Source organism: Nuphar pumila, chromosome 7 (genome assembly GCF_984573655.1).
Source record: "Nuphar pumila chromosome 7, dmNupPumi1.hap1.1, whole genome shotgun sequence".
Taxonomy (NCBI): Eukaryota; Viridiplantae; Streptophyta; class Magnoliopsida; order Nymphaeales; family Nymphaeaceae; genus Nuphar; species Nuphar pumila.
In genome coordinates, this window is record NC_143255.1 from 98265103 (window position 1) to 98281123 (window position 16021).

The window sequence follows — 16021 nt, forward strand, 5'->3', positions numbered from 1 at the left end:
TAGAGGCATTTTAGTTATTTTATTAATGAGGTTGGAGGACAAGAACAAGGCGGAGGTGGGGTAGAAAGCGCAAGTCCATCCCCCCCTCCATCTCCATACCGGTTTTGATTTTAACCTTCATCCCCATACAGGTTTTGATTTTAACTTTCATCCCCGCCTCCGTCCCCATTTCACATCCTCCATCCCTTGTTCAAATGGGGTGGGGCAAGATGAGGCAGGGTCCCATTTTTCCCTGGCCCACTGCCATCCCTAGTCGGTGATTAAATAGTTCAATCTCAGTATATAGAAAAATTAATGCAATAAAAAGATGAAGAGCAAAGGAAGGAGAAAGATAATTACCATGATGATGGCCTTAATGTTATCTCTGGTGAGCTTCATGGAAGGGGAAGCTTCATCAGCAACGTCTGAAGCTTCTGTAGTGGTCTCATCTCCAAGGAAGGCAAGGAGGTCATCCACCATATTAGAGTTGTCACCACCTTTGCTCACAGCTCGTGCCATATGGTCGTCTATGATCCGGTTGATGAAGTGGTCCAGCAAGCTATGAGCCTTCTCGAGCCTTTTGTTCAGGCCTTGCAGGTCGAGTTGTTCCAGCCATGACACAAAGTCAGTGATGTTGAAGGCGCCAAACAGTTTGGAGAACTCCTGAAGGATCAATATGAACACATTCTGACTTCGAACTTGGACCCAAACACAACCTTGAATGTGATGTTCCTTGTGAAGCCGAACACAAGCTCGCCAAGGTTTACCTTGGTCCCAGCCTCGGTTGTGAGCTGACAGGAAGAGTAAGGGTAGGAGGATATCCACAACCATGGTTAGAGCTTATGGGGCTCCCCTACTGATTGGAACATATGAGAACCCTATATATATATATATATATATATATATATATATATATATATATATATATATATATATATATATAGAGAGAGAGAGAGAGAGAGAGAGAGAGAGAGAGAGAGAGAGAGAGAGAGAGAGAGAGAGAGAGAGAGAGAATCCACCCACTTTTGGGCAGCCACAATTATCACGTTTTCACCGAAGCAGGTTATATGCCCCCCCCCCCCCAAAACAGGGGAGTTAGTTACATCTCATGTTCGGGGGTCCCAAAGAGCACCACGTATGTAAGCATGTGTGTCTCGTATCCCCATGTTTGTCAGCATTAATTAGTGTTGAAGTTTGATGCGATTGCAAAGACTTAAGTACCCTCTCCTCCATTGGTGCGAAAAAAAATGACTATTCTTAAAAAGGAGTGGTTGTAAAGACTTAAGTGCCCCAAAGATGATTATTTAAGACCCAATCTCTGCACTGCAGGATTATCCGAGAAAGAAATCTTCCCTCGATGAGGCCATGAACATCAACCCTTTCAATCTCTCTCTCCCTTCTCTTTCTGCTTTTGTGCACATCCAACGGAAGATCCTACATTGCTCCATCAAGCACCGACTGACCTGCACATTGACTGTTGTGGAGCCTGATTCAGAGTTTTTACCCTTACAGGAGGAGGGTTTAGGGGCTACTCCCAGCGTGGGTAGCATCATTCAACTAAATGAGTTGTAGATCCTAATTCAAAGTTTTTACCCTTACAAGAGAGGGGTCTGGGGGCTCCTCCCAGCGTGGGTAGCATCATTCAACTTGAAGAGTTGTGGAGTCTGATTCAAAGTTTTTACCCTTACAAAAAGGGGGGTCTGAGGGCTCCTCCCAGCGTGGGTAGCATCATTCAACTTGAAGAGTTGTGGAGTCTGATTCAAAGTTTTTACCCTTACAGAAGGGGGGTCTGAGGGCTCCTCCCAGCGTGGGTAGCATCATTCAACTTGATGAGTTATGGAGCTTGATTTAGAGTTTTTGCACTTATAGGAGGAGGGTTTGGGGGATCCTCACACTGTGGATGGCATCGTTCAACTTGATTCATTGTGGAGCCTGATTCAGAGTTTTTGCCCTTACAGGAGACGGGTTTGGGGGCTCCTCCCAGCGTGAGTAGCATCATTCAACTTGATTCGTTGTGGAGCCTGATTTAGAGTTTTTGCCCTTATAGGAGGGGGGTCCGGGGGCTCCCCCCGGCACGGGTCCCGGGTGTCGTGGTCAAAAAATGCACAGGGTGTCGTGATGAAAAAGACATATGTTTGTTCCAAGCAAGGTTGGAAGAAATCAATGAAAAATCCAACAAGGAGCATGCCAGAATCAAGATGTGGATGTCAAGCGAGAATGGTGTTGTGCAACTCAAATAACACAGAATAATATGGGTCTGGTTTTTAGTTAAAATGGGGAATGAAATGACAATAGAAATCACTAAAAATTTACAGGAATAAACTAGACTCAGTAAAAAAGACACCACTTTTTACGAATTTGGAATATGACCTTTGGTTAGGGAGATATAGCCCTGACAAGTTGGCCCTAATTCGAGTAGCGATTAACAGCGATTTGCTTACTGAATAACACTACAAATCACTATAGTGATTTGCGGAAGACACTACAAATCGCTATAGTGAGATCCAACAACACTATAAATCGTTGTGGGGCTCGTTGGAGACTCCAAAACACTATAAATCGCTATAGTGATTTGCGGAAGACACTAAAAATCGCTGTTGAAAAGCCGGATAACACTATAAATCACTGTGGGGCTCGTTGGAGACCCAAAAATACTATAAATCACTATAGTGATTTGCGGAAGACACTACAAATCGCTGTTGAAAAGCCGAATAACACTATAAATCATTGTGGAGCTCGTTGGAGACCCAAAAACACCATAAATCGCTATAGTAATTTGCGGAAGACACTACAAATCGTTGTTGAAAAGCCAAATAACACTATAAATCGTTGTGGGGCTCGTTGGAGACCCAAAAACACTATAAATCGCTATAGTGATTTGCGAAAGACACTACAAATCGTTGTTGAAAAGCCAGATAACACTATAAATCGTTGTGGGGCTCGTTGGAGACCCAAAAACACTATAAATCGCTATAGTGATTTACGAAAGACACTACAAACCGCTGTTGAAAAGCCAAATAACACTATAAATCGTTGTGAGGCTCATTGGAGACCCGAAAATACTACAAATCGATGTTGGAAGGCCCCAAAAAAATTTGGTCCGGAGGGCGCTGCCCCCCCGAGCCTCTCGCCAAAGGCGGCCCCCCTGGACCCCTGCCCGCTGACCGCGCAGGGGGGAAGCCCTCGGACCCTCCTTCTGTAAGGGCAAAAACTCTAAATCAGGCTCCACAACTCATCAAGTTGAATGATGTTACCCACGCTGGGAGGAGCCCCCAAACCCCCTCCTGTAAGGGCAAAAACTATGAATCAGGCTCCATAACTCATCAAGTTGAACAATGCTACAGTCAGTGTGCAGGTCAGTCGGTGTTTGATGGAGCAATGTAGGATCGTCTATTGGATGTGCACAGAAGTAGAGAGAGAAGGGAGAGAGAGTGAGAGGGTTGATGTTCATGGCCTTCTCCAGAGAGAACTCTTTGCCTTCAATGATTTCTTCTCTAGAGAGAGAGAGAGAGAGTTTTACAGTGTTTTACGGAGAAAGAAGAAGACTTTGAAGAGTCAACATCATCCTCGACTTTCTGGATGGAGGACATGTTTATCCTTTTTTTGAACTGTTTGTTTTTTCTTTTTTGAATGAAAGACATTTTTGTCATTTTCTCAAACCATCGCTTTATGAGAAAAATAGCAAGAAAGGGTACTGAAGTCTTTGCAACAACACCAGAGTCCGATGCAAAGTTATGTCAACATACACGGGAATACGAGCCCCATGTGCTTGTATACGTGGTGCTCATTCAGACCCCCAAACACAGACGTGGGATTTAGTATCAGGGGAGAACATACACCACCCTTCCCGTTTTCACACACCATATTTGAGACTTCAATGCCAATAGACCAAACCGAATCCCTGTATCAAGTGTACTTGTGATGTGATGACCACTTGGTAAATAGGTGGGACTTGGTTCAGATCTAAGCATAACTGATTTCACCTAATCAAAACCTTTTTTTTTAATCGGATTGGTATTCGGATTTAATGTTTAATAAGCAAAAATTACTGAACTTGGATCCGATTAGCTAATCTGTGTAATTAGGTTGCATTGCCCATTGGATTTAGATTCAGTTCGGATTTGGATGCAAAAAGCTGCTACTGAATACACATCCAATTGTCAATCGGAACGTATCTGCTTTACCGAATGCAACTAATGGGATTTGGATTTAGTTAAAATATCCAACACAAACTCGACGCGTGTGCAACCTTAATTATATGATGTGACCTAAAACACAAATAGGAGTGTGCCAAGTGTCTGTTTTTATATTTTTGACGGCATGGCTTTGGTGAAACAGTTTCGCACACAAATATGATGATGTATGGCATCCAAGGTAAAGTCCCTTGGACCTGATCTACTCTCTAAAGAAACCACAACCCGGGACCAGAGACCTGGTTACACTTGTCCTAATCTAGCCTGATGGAATCACCCATCTCACGCTTAGGTCACACCTAAGCATAACAGTCTCCACCAACCACGTATTCTTTGGTTATAAAATATTCAGATTATCTGATTTTAGCTGAGGGCATTAGGCCTCAGTGTGATATGGATATGGACATTTTTAAGGAATAGGTTCAGTTCATATCCAGATTAAACTCGTATCTCTTTTTTTTTCGAGGAGAAGATTAAACTCGTATCTCACAGTACAATCCTGGATCTCATTGTGATACGAGTCTTTCCAGCACTGTAGATCCATATTGAAAATACGTAAAATCTATCTGTTCTTATGGAAGGGAAGGTAGAACATGATACCAACGGGGTGCTCAGCTTGTCTGGCAGGTGCACGTTACCTTGTGTTGGGATGTTGCAAGTTCGTACCCCCAAATGGTATGTTGTATAACTGGTAGGACCCCAGCTTTCTTTGTCGAAAAAAAAGGTAGAACAGGATGCATTAAATCTGATTCTAGTCTCAATTCAACCATACCTTTTATCCGATTCCAACCTCGATCCAAGTAGACATAACCAAATCTCTTTAGAGTCCAAATGGGATTTATGTATACTAGTTACTACCTAGATCTGAATATGGGTTGGATCTGGTTTGAATCCAAGTTGAAACTCAAACATATTTTTCATAACCCTGATTGTACCTAATATAGAAAATCACAAGAACATTTGCAGGTTTGGTCACAGACCAGGATGAATTGGGTTATATGAGTGAAAAAGTATGTCAATGTAGCTTGACCAGCCTGGAGGATCTGGACCAATAATAGGCAGGTTAAAAAGGGCATGAGCCAAACTGACCTGACACTTGTCCGATCAAATTCTGGCTACGGCTGCAAATGGATTGAATATGGTCAGATATCTGATCCGAGTTTGACATGTTATTGCAGGATATGAATCCTTTAAGTAAAATCTGAATGTACATTATGATCACATTCAGATTTGGGTCAGATTCAAATCAGCATTTTAAGTCAGATAACCTAATCAAAATCTCACCTGATTGCATTTTGTTGACACGTAAATAGCTTGTTTTTTTTTTTTTCATGTTCAGTATTACCACATGTATTTCTTATTCAAACTCAACCTTACCTCCCTGGATCTGATTCAGATATCTACTGCATTTGGATTCAAGCCTCGCAAGATCCAACCCATTTGCACTCCTAACTGCTGCAGACCTCAATCTAACAAGAGGGTGAGACAAGTTGGGTTTTTGGCAGGTCAGCTATGGGATCGTTTCTGTTAGGCCTTAACCAGCATGTAAGGCCAGGCCGATCGAGTCCAATGTCTACATCTCCCTTAGCCCCTCCAGGGAACAGGGAGGACAAGACAGTGTGGACAACACCAAAAAAAGGAAGTTCAAACCATCCTTACGAATTGTGAGACTGATTTTTTGCTCTTCTAACATGGTGGCGATGATTATAGACACACTAGCAAAACAAAGCATACCAAATACATGTCCTGTTAGATCTAACTTTGACAACTAAATCTATGCAAATAAGGCATGATTATGTGATTGATGGAACCAAATACAAAGTCGGGCCACACATCGCTGCCAATTTGTGTAAAATAAAAACATAGAAAATCACTATGGGAGCAGTGATTTTTTTCGTGTAAAAAAACACATAAAATTACTATGAGTCCAACAATTTTGTGTGTTTTGTGTGGCTCAAGCACTTTTACACGGTGAAAAGATTAGATACAATATGATTGCATAGATATTTGTGCATTAAGAACCTGATCACCCTCTATCTTTTAGAGCGGCTTGTCACTTGGGCCCAAGGCCTAATCAGGAGATTAATGCACAAATATTTGTGCAATCATATTGCACCCGATCCAGGTTGCATCTGCAGTACCATGGCGGCAACCAACTCCAGACTTTGGCGCGCACTCTCTCTCTCTCTTTTTCTTTTCAAATGGAGATCAAGTTTTCTTTTTACAGTAGGCACACAGGGGCCCATGGAATTTGAACTTGAGACCCCTCCATTATGATAGTGTGATGTCAACCTAACCATCCAATAATTCAATTACGGGGAACTCTAAAATAATATCGATTGGACATCACTCCTTACTCAAGCAGATGCGTGACGACTCCTTCGAAGCACGGGACAAAGCCCATGAAGTTTTACGCTACTAGGACAGTGATCTTAAGTACGGCAGACAAAGCCAACATAGCAAGGACTTTGATCCTAAGAGAAGTTTCTCACTGCAAATATAAAAAAAAAAATTTAATTTTTATACTTTTTCATATTTAGACGGTATCAGGTCAGAAGCACCTCTGATGATGCTTTGGATGTCGTTCATCCATGAGATGAGCCTCTACCCAAACATCACCATTTTTTTTTTCAGCCATTCAATTTTTGTTCTGTAGCCTGTAGATGTCGTTAATTTTCCTTTTTTTTGGAAAGGCAAGATGGGGTTAGGCCGACACCACCAATTACTATTCAATGTATCAGTGGGGTTTGAACCTGCAACGGGACGTGTACTGACAGCTCCTACCAGCCATGCAGAGCCTCCCCCGTTTGTACTGTAGATGCCGTTAATGTACAAGATGTAAAATTTTTGTAGGACTCATATGAAAGGTAAACTATCCAACCATGGTATTTGGGTTGCCGTCCATCACATGGATCAACGACATCCAAAGCACTTTTGACGGTTGTGCGTCTGACTTGATTCTGTCTATTGAGTCTACTCGGCCCAATCCTGTTGAGACAAATTGAGTAATCAAGTCTCCATACCAGTGGTTGTGATCAGGTCTCACTAGTCTTAATCAGAAAAAATAGCTAACACTAAAAATAATACAACAAAAAATAATCAGATCGGAAGAACTCAAAAAACAAGTGTTTGAAATGCATTTAAATTCTCCTAAAAAATCCATCGGGGCTCCACTTGTCTGGCAGGAGCAGTTAGTGCACACCACCTTGTGCTGAGGGGTTGCGAGTTCGAATCTCAATGTTTTATGGTTGTATAACTGGTAGGGTTTTGCCTAGCCCCAACCACAACTTTGTCTGTGGAAAAAAAATTCTCCTAAAAAAAGAAAAAAAGAAATGCATTCAAACAAGAAGGCGGTTAAATGTAATAACATAAACATGGGGGCTTTTTTTAGAAAGTATTGTACTCCATGTTCAAGAATCTTGAGTTTCTTATTTATATTTTTTATTTTTTAAATATTATCGCTACATTCCCTTTCAAAATTTGGGCAAGAACAGAGCCAAAGATAACCACGTGTCATGTCTATTTCAGTCACCCATTAACTTGGTTGACTTGGACCAATTTCTTGCAGTCTATGAGTGTGCCACCAACCACGGTCATAAATCCAGTTATCAAGATTTTCTCGACGCAAATCTAAAAATAAATTGAGAAAAAATATCAATATATTTAAATTTTAAGAATATATAATAAAATAATTAAAAATATAAAAATATAAAAATATATTGCATTAACACAATGATGATATCATGATATTTTAAAACTAGATGACATTTTAAAAAATATCATAGTTTTATTTTTAGATTCTCTTGATTTCACTGACTTTCAGGTTTGTGTTGAGTGTATAAAAGAGAAACGAACAAACATAAGAAAATTATATGCCCAAAATAGAACAGACGTCTTAGAACTAATCCATACAGATATTTGTAGATACTTTCTTACGATTTTTTGGAATGGTCAATAATATTTTATTATGTTCATAGACGACTATTCTCGTTATGGGTATCTATATTTGATTCATGAAAAGTCTCAGTCCCTCGATGTGTTCTAATCGTTTAAGGTCGATGTTGAAAACCAACTTGAAAAAAAAATTAAGGTTGTCATATCTGACCATGATGGTGAGTACTATGGAAGATATGATCGATCAGGTAAGCAACATCCAAGGCATTTTGCTAAATTCCTAGAGGAATGCAGGATCGTCCCTCATTATACCATGTCAGACACCCATAGCATGAATGATATTGCTGAAAGATGAAACATGACTCTTAAGGATATGGTAATGAGTATGATTTCTCATTCTACCTTATTAGAGTCCCTCTGGAGAGAAACATTAAAGACTGCAACCTATGTTTTGAATATGGTACCCTCTAGAGTAGTAATCAAGACCCCATATGAATTGTGGATAGGCCGAAAGCCTAGTATGAAATATTTTCATATTTAGGAATGTCCAGCTGAGGCTAGGCCATATGAAAAAAAGCTGGATTCTAGAACTGTAAGCTGCTATTTTGTTGGGTATTCTGAAAGGTCTAGGGGCTATAAGTTTTATAACCCTGTGAATAAGTTTTTTTTCGAAATGGGAAACACTTGTTTATTTGAGGGTGCTGAGTTTGAGAGGAATGATAAAGTAAAAGACATTGCTTTTGAAGAAGAGTCTCTTTCTCTTCCTACAGTTGTAGATGACAATGATCAAATTTTCATTTCTGATATTGTTTTCACAAATTCGGATAAAGGTAATGCTTTAGATCTTCTTATCCAAAATCAAGCTTTTACTCATAGAGTTCAAACTCAACAACTTCAAGAAACACCTCAAGAACCAGTGCCATTAAAAAATCTACTAGAGAGAGAAGAAGAGCAATTTCAAATGATTATATTGTCTTTCTATAATAACATGAGGGTGATACTAGCCTAATGGAAGCTGATCTAATCAACCTTCATCAAGCCACACAAAGTTCTAACTCTCAAAAGTGGATTGAAGTAATGCATAAGGAGATTAAATCTATAAGTGACAATGACATGTGGGATCTTGTCCCATTACCTGAATGTGTAAAATTCATTGGTTACAAATGAATATTTAAAACCAAAAGGGATTTAAATGGTAATATGGAAAGATATAAGGCTCGTCTTGTTGCAAAAGAGTTTACCCAAAGGGAAGTCATCGACTACATAGAGACTTTCTCTTCGGTTTTCACAAAAGACTCTTTTAGGATTATGATGACACTTATGATTCATTATGACTTGAGCTACATCAGATGAATGTTAAGACTACATTCCTTAATAGGGACATCAATGAGATACTATAAATGGCCCAACTAGAATTTTTTGTCTCAAACAATGCCAAGAAAATGGTTTGCAAACTAAAGAATTCCATCTATAGACTTAATCAAACTTCCCGTCAGTGGTATCATAAATTTCATCAAGTTGTCTTCTCGTTTGATTTTGAGATGAATGTGGTTGATGAATATATATACCATAAGTTCAGTGAGAGTAAATTCATTTTCTTGGTTTTGTATATGAATGACATATTGCTTGGTAGTAATGATATAGGTATACTGCATAAAACCAAAAGATTTTTGACAAAGAAATTTAAAATGAAAGATCTTGGGGATGTCTCTTTTGTATTAGGAATCCAGATACATCGAGACTGTTCTCGGGGTATTCTTCGATTATCACAAAAAAACTATATCGAAAGGATTCTAGAAAGGTATGGCATGAAGGACTGCAAACCAGGGGATACTCTTGTTGCTAAAGAAGACAAGTTTAGTCTCGCTCAGTGCCCTAAACACCAGTCTGAAATTAAGGTTATAGAACAAATTCTTTATGCATCTGCTGTGAGGGGTCTTATGTATGCTCAGGTATGTACGCGTCCGAATTTAGCATACATTGTTGAGATGTTAGGCAAATATCTTAGTAACCTAGGTATAGATCATTGGAAAGCAGCCAGACGGGTTATGCGGTATTTATAAAGAACAAAAGGTTACATGCTTACATACAAGAAGTCAGATTAGTTGGAGATCATTGAGTATTCTGATTCTAACTTTGCAGGATGCCAAGACAGTCGCAAATCCATGTCAGGCTATGTTTTTCTACTGACTGGGGGAGCTATTTCCTAGAGGAGTGCCAAGCAGACACTCATTGCTTTTTCCACCATGACAGTAGAATTCGTGGCTTGTTATGAGGCATCCAATCATGGGATATGGCTACGTAATTTTGTCACAGGGTTATAAATTTTGAATAATATTGAAAGATCGTTAAAATTATTTTGTGACAATAATTCAGTAGTGTTGTATTCCAATAACAACAGGAGCTCATCGAAGTCAAAGCATATTGACATTAAATTCCTTGTTATTAAAGAAAGAGTGCAGAATGGTTATATATCAATAGAACATATTAGCACAAACTCCATAATTACGAATCCGCTTACTAATGGTTTGCCACCCAAGGTCTTTCACGAGCATATTACGCGCATGGGTATTTTATCATTTTATGATATGCTAGTTTAGTGAGAGTTTGTATTTGGATATTTTATGATATAATAAAGTAGCTTTTACCTCTTTGGTATAAAGTTAAAGCTTCAGTTTCATTCTGGCGTGAGTTTTATGAAAACACTTTTTAAAACAATATTTTTAATGAAAATCAAGTGAAAGCCATACACCAAAATTATAATAACCGGCTCGCACGAGTGGTGGAGTCCGGGTCGATCTCAGGGAATGGGAGATACTTGTATTCAATCACATAGTCTATACTACTCTTTATTGCCAAAAATAAAAGAATTAATTAAATAAAGAACTAAGAGAGTACTGCCCTACACAGACGGCTTAAGTGAAATAATAAAATGACTTATTACAGACCCCAAATGAATTGAATTGAATGAAATAAAGCCTATTTTAAAAATAAATGAAAAGGTATTCAGTGCTCTGAGTCCTTAGCAGTTCCTTTGTATTGCTTTGCTTCCCTTTAACCTTCCCTCTGTGTACCCTTTAGCTACTCAGGTTGAACACTTTTGTATGGTTTGATTAAGGGCCTTCTAAGGGCTCCCTGTGGGCACTTTTGAGGGCTTGAGGGAACCTCAGAGGGTACTTTTAGGGCACAAAAATAGCTCTACCGAATGTTCCGATGCTTTCCTGCAAAAATCAAAAGATAAAACACGAAAAATGAGAAAATGAACTACACAAAAATTGAAAGTCAATATAAACACAAATCACAAAAGCATGAATTAAACTAACATGAAATAAAGGCCACTACAAGACAGAATAGTGAAACTAACTATCTAACCAACTGAGTAACAAGCCATGTAACAACTAACTACTTAATCTTGAAAAATATAAATGTGAACTAATCAAATAATGAACTAATTATGAAGTAAATAAAACATGACTACATTAACTGCATACAATCTAACTAAACGTGAATTAAACTAAAACAAAATGATTAATGCTAAACCAAGAAGAAAAACGTGAACTAAAATTGAGGATTTAACAATGAAATCAAATGCAACTACTAAAGCAACTTCTAGGGAAATATCTGTGAAGACACGTGAATGTAAAACCACTTAAGAAAAATTATATTAACTTAATCATTCTAAACTTGACATGAACAACTAAATAAAGCTGAATGCATTAATTCATGAATAGCCGAACCTATATGTCAAAATCAAGTAAAATACTTTCCAACTAAACTATTAAATAAGTTAGCATACTGAAATGAATAAATTACTAATCACTACTAAACACTTGAAAACAACCTAATGACACACCATACGCTGGACTACATTAACTAATGTAAAAAATGAGAAGAAGACATTAACTACTACAGGCTAGCGAACAATCACTAGAAAACAAAAGAAAAAGAACGTTAACCACAAGCAACAATATATGCAATAAACAATTACTAACATAGTAACCTATGAAATGATCGGCTAATACAATGTGCTATGGAGGCTAATGTAAAACAAATCAGATGCAACTAGTGCACGAAAGACTACAAGAACGACGACTAATGGAAACTCATTTGGTTAATGAAATAAAGAACTAATAAAAACCAAGAAACTAAAAAAAATGTTGCATGCAAGACCGACTAATAAAATAAAGAAAACTAAACGTTGCTGACACACTATACTAATCAACCTATCAGCACAGGAATTAAGCTCCATATAAAAATAAACACAAGCATCATTAACTATTCACACAAAATTAAATGATTGATGCAAACAGCCAAAATCAGCTACAGTAAAAATGATAATCCAAAAGAATAAAATGAAACGATAATGATGAGATAAAATGAAATAAACTAAGTATTTACTGACCAAAGAACTTATCTAACTTCAATGTAAACGATGCTATCAAAGAACAATAATGATTATACAGGCTAATGAAGAAAACATTATTTATTTAATCTAAAGAATATCGACCCCAACCAAAACATGAAACACATCAATTTATGCTAGATATGACTTAACCCTAATAAAAAAAACTAATCACGAAACATGAAAATATATGAAACCCCTATTCTAAATCTAACAATCTATCTATAAAACGCGATTATTCAACACTTAGATAAAAAATGGCTACACTATCAAATCAACATATATATTTTTTGTTTATTTTCAGATGCAAACATGAAATAACCTAAATGAATGTGCAGAGGTTATGATCTACTCAAAATATATGCTATGCGATGCTTAATGCAATGAAAAACCTAAATCTACGGTGAAAAAGATAGAGAAAGAAATAAACCATAATTTGCTTTCAATGGAGGGGTTGAGAAGAGAAGGTGGTCAATCCAGCTGCATCCACGCTGCCTCGACGAAGAGGAAGAGGTTGTCGATGACAAAATGGTTCAAAGCTTGAAGAAAAAGAGTAAGAAAAAGAAGAAGAGGAGAACAAGGAGAGAAAGAAATTGACAAAAGAGAGAGGAGAAGCAAGGGAGAGAGAAGAGGGAGGCAAGAAGGAAGGGAGGCAACGGGCTGTTAGAAAAACATATTTTCAGCCCTTGACATAACTATTTATATTAAAATATTAGGTTAAAACACATTTTTTCAAAACAAGTCTGATAATTTTTCAATAATTTCCAAAAAGGGTCTTTTGAAAAACATGTTTCATAAAACCAAACTTCCTAAACTAAATAGGACTCCTACTTGAACTCTTCTAAACTAATTAAAAATTTTTAAATTAAATAAAATACTGAAAAATGCAGGGCAAGCTTTGAAATACGCAATTTTTTGATAAATTCGATTTCAATACAGTTTCTCAAATCTAATAATAAACATGAGTTTTTAAAGCAATTTTAATACAATTCATGCATAAATAACGATGAATAAAATGCCAAATATATGCATGATCACATTTTGTACTCATTATGTTGTGATCTCACTAAAGTTTCAGAAAGAACCAATTGAAAATAGGCATGTTTGATGACATTGCATGTAATTTTCATGCTTCACATACTTGATCCATGTCATTTGGTTGTGTCAATATACGTGATCATTGATGGGTCCAATTATGTTATTTGTAATGAAGACCGCTTTGGTTCTATGTTGATATGATCAATGGACCAGATTGATAGAAATATCAATTGACAAGACAATATTTTTGAGCTCATAAGGTTACAATGTGTGATTATAAGGTTACGTATGTAGCCCAAGTAGGAGATTGTTAGAAAATTGTGTGGGCCTACATACGTTGAACCACACATTGTAAGGTCGTCTTAGGTCCAGGTCTGGTTCATGTGATCTAGTCCAGATGAGCCTTATGGTATCTCATATGGTATGATACATTATGTGGAGAAATCGATCTTGTCTACAATCACTACAAGAAAAATGTTAATTAGCGACGAAAATTTGCGACGGATTTTTTTCATCGCAAATTTGCGACAAATTAGCTAGAGAAAACTTTCTTCATGAATCCGTCGCTAAGTAGCAACGGATTAGCGATGAAAATCTTTCATCGCTAAACAATTGCTACTTAGCGATGGATTAGCGACACAAATTTTTTTGTCGATAATTCTCAATACAAGAAAAACATTTTAGCGACGGATTTAGCGAGAGAATTTTTCCGTCGCTAATCCGTCACTAATTAGCGATGGATTAGCGACACAAAATTTCCCTCACTAAATCTATCGCTAATTTTCGATTTAATCAAGCACGAAATTTTCCCTCTCCCCATTCGAAATTTTAACCGACCTTGCTCGATTTAAACTGACTTCTTCGGAGGACGGCGATGTCGGAGAGCGGTTCACGGAGGACGGCGACGCCAGAGAGCATGCATGCAGGTTCACGGAGGACGGCGACGCCGGAGAGCATGCTGGTTCACGGAGGATGGCGACGCCGGAGAGCATGCATGCCGGTTCACGGAGGACGGCGACGCCAGAGAGCATGCATGCCGGTTCACGGAGGACGGCGATGCCAGAGAGCATGCATGCTGGTTCACGGAGGACGGCGACGCTGGAAAGCATGCGGGTTCACGGAGGACGACGACGAGGCATAGCGATCGTTGGAGGACGCCGACACCGAAGAGCACGCCTGTTCACGGAGGACGCCGACGCCGGAGAGCACGCCAAAGAGCACCGGTTCACGGAGGATGGTACAAGTCTGGCGATGAGGCAGAGTTGCCGTTCTATGCAATGCCTATCGGGTGCGGTACAAGTCTGGCTTATTGCTGCCGGAATACCGCCCGACAGGGATCACTTTTTTTTATTTTGTTTTTAAAATTTAGCGACGGATAATGTCCGTCACTAATCTATCGCAAATTAGCGACGAAAGTAACGACAAATAAATTTTTTCGCTAATTAGCGAGCAAAAATTTGTGATGGGCGCTATCCATCGCTAATTCGTCGCTAAACAGTTTAGCAACGGATTAACGATGGATATAGTCTGTCGCTAATCCACAATTTTCTTGTAGTGAATTCTGTAATGGACTGAATTGACAGACTCCTAAATACATTAGGTTATGGTTCCCAAACCTTATATAAAAGCCCTCTCTATCAGACTTTTTATTGTCAAAAAGAGATTTAGTCTCTCTCGTTAGGTTTAGAGAAAGAAAAAGGGCCAGATATACAGGTTCGGAAAGATCATACCTATCAACGATCAACCAGAGCACTATGGATTCAGTTATCGCTTCCGCATTAAGTTTTATTTAAGATTTGATTAACATGGATTCAATCATCTTTTAGTTTTCGATGAATTAATAAATCCAACATGTTATCCCAAAACCTCCTTCGGTTATCATATCATGTCATTCATAGAATATATAAAGTAGGGGTGGGTCTGGCCCACTTGATCCGAGGCCCGTTAGGTAGGGCACCAAGAGGCCAGCCCAATATGTGCTGGAATTTTTTACCCTAGGTCAGCCCGACCTACCCATGGAAACCGATTCTATCATTTTAAATAGGACGAGTTTCATCATATATTCAATCCTAATCATCCAACAGAACTATTTAGTCATTGATTGGATGGCCAGGATTGAATGTGTGATGGAACCCATCCAATTTCAAATGATGGGATCCATTTCCCCTACCCACATAGATTATTAGATAAAAAGCATTTTGGGTGCTTTTTTGGCAAAACTACCGTATAGGGTCATGGTTTTGTGATAAAAAAGGAACTTCCGTTAGAATCCGAGTCATACTCAAAGGGTCCGGTTGGTATATGGAGCCAGTTATGGTTTATAAAATTTCATGCCAGACCTGAGGCCGACCCGAGTTCCGACAAAGATTCATAAATTTTCAATGTAAAAAGCTACAAAATATGATTTTGCCCGGTATGGTTGGGTCTGGTTTATGTAATCTTTATAGGATTCGGGTATGATTTCTCTTGTGATGGGTTCGATTATACTGGGTCCAGACCCAGTACCAGCATCTCA

At 38.5% G+C, this 16021-nt stretch overlaps 1 pseudogene; it reads right to left on the minus strand.

The window, feature by feature from the left end:
- LOC149832586 (cytochrome P450 84A1 pseudogene) overlaps positions 1-14424 on the minus strand; it is a 74562-nt pseudogene extending 60138 nt beyond the window's left edge.
- Between the last annotated feature and the right edge of the window lie 1597 nt (positions 14425-16021).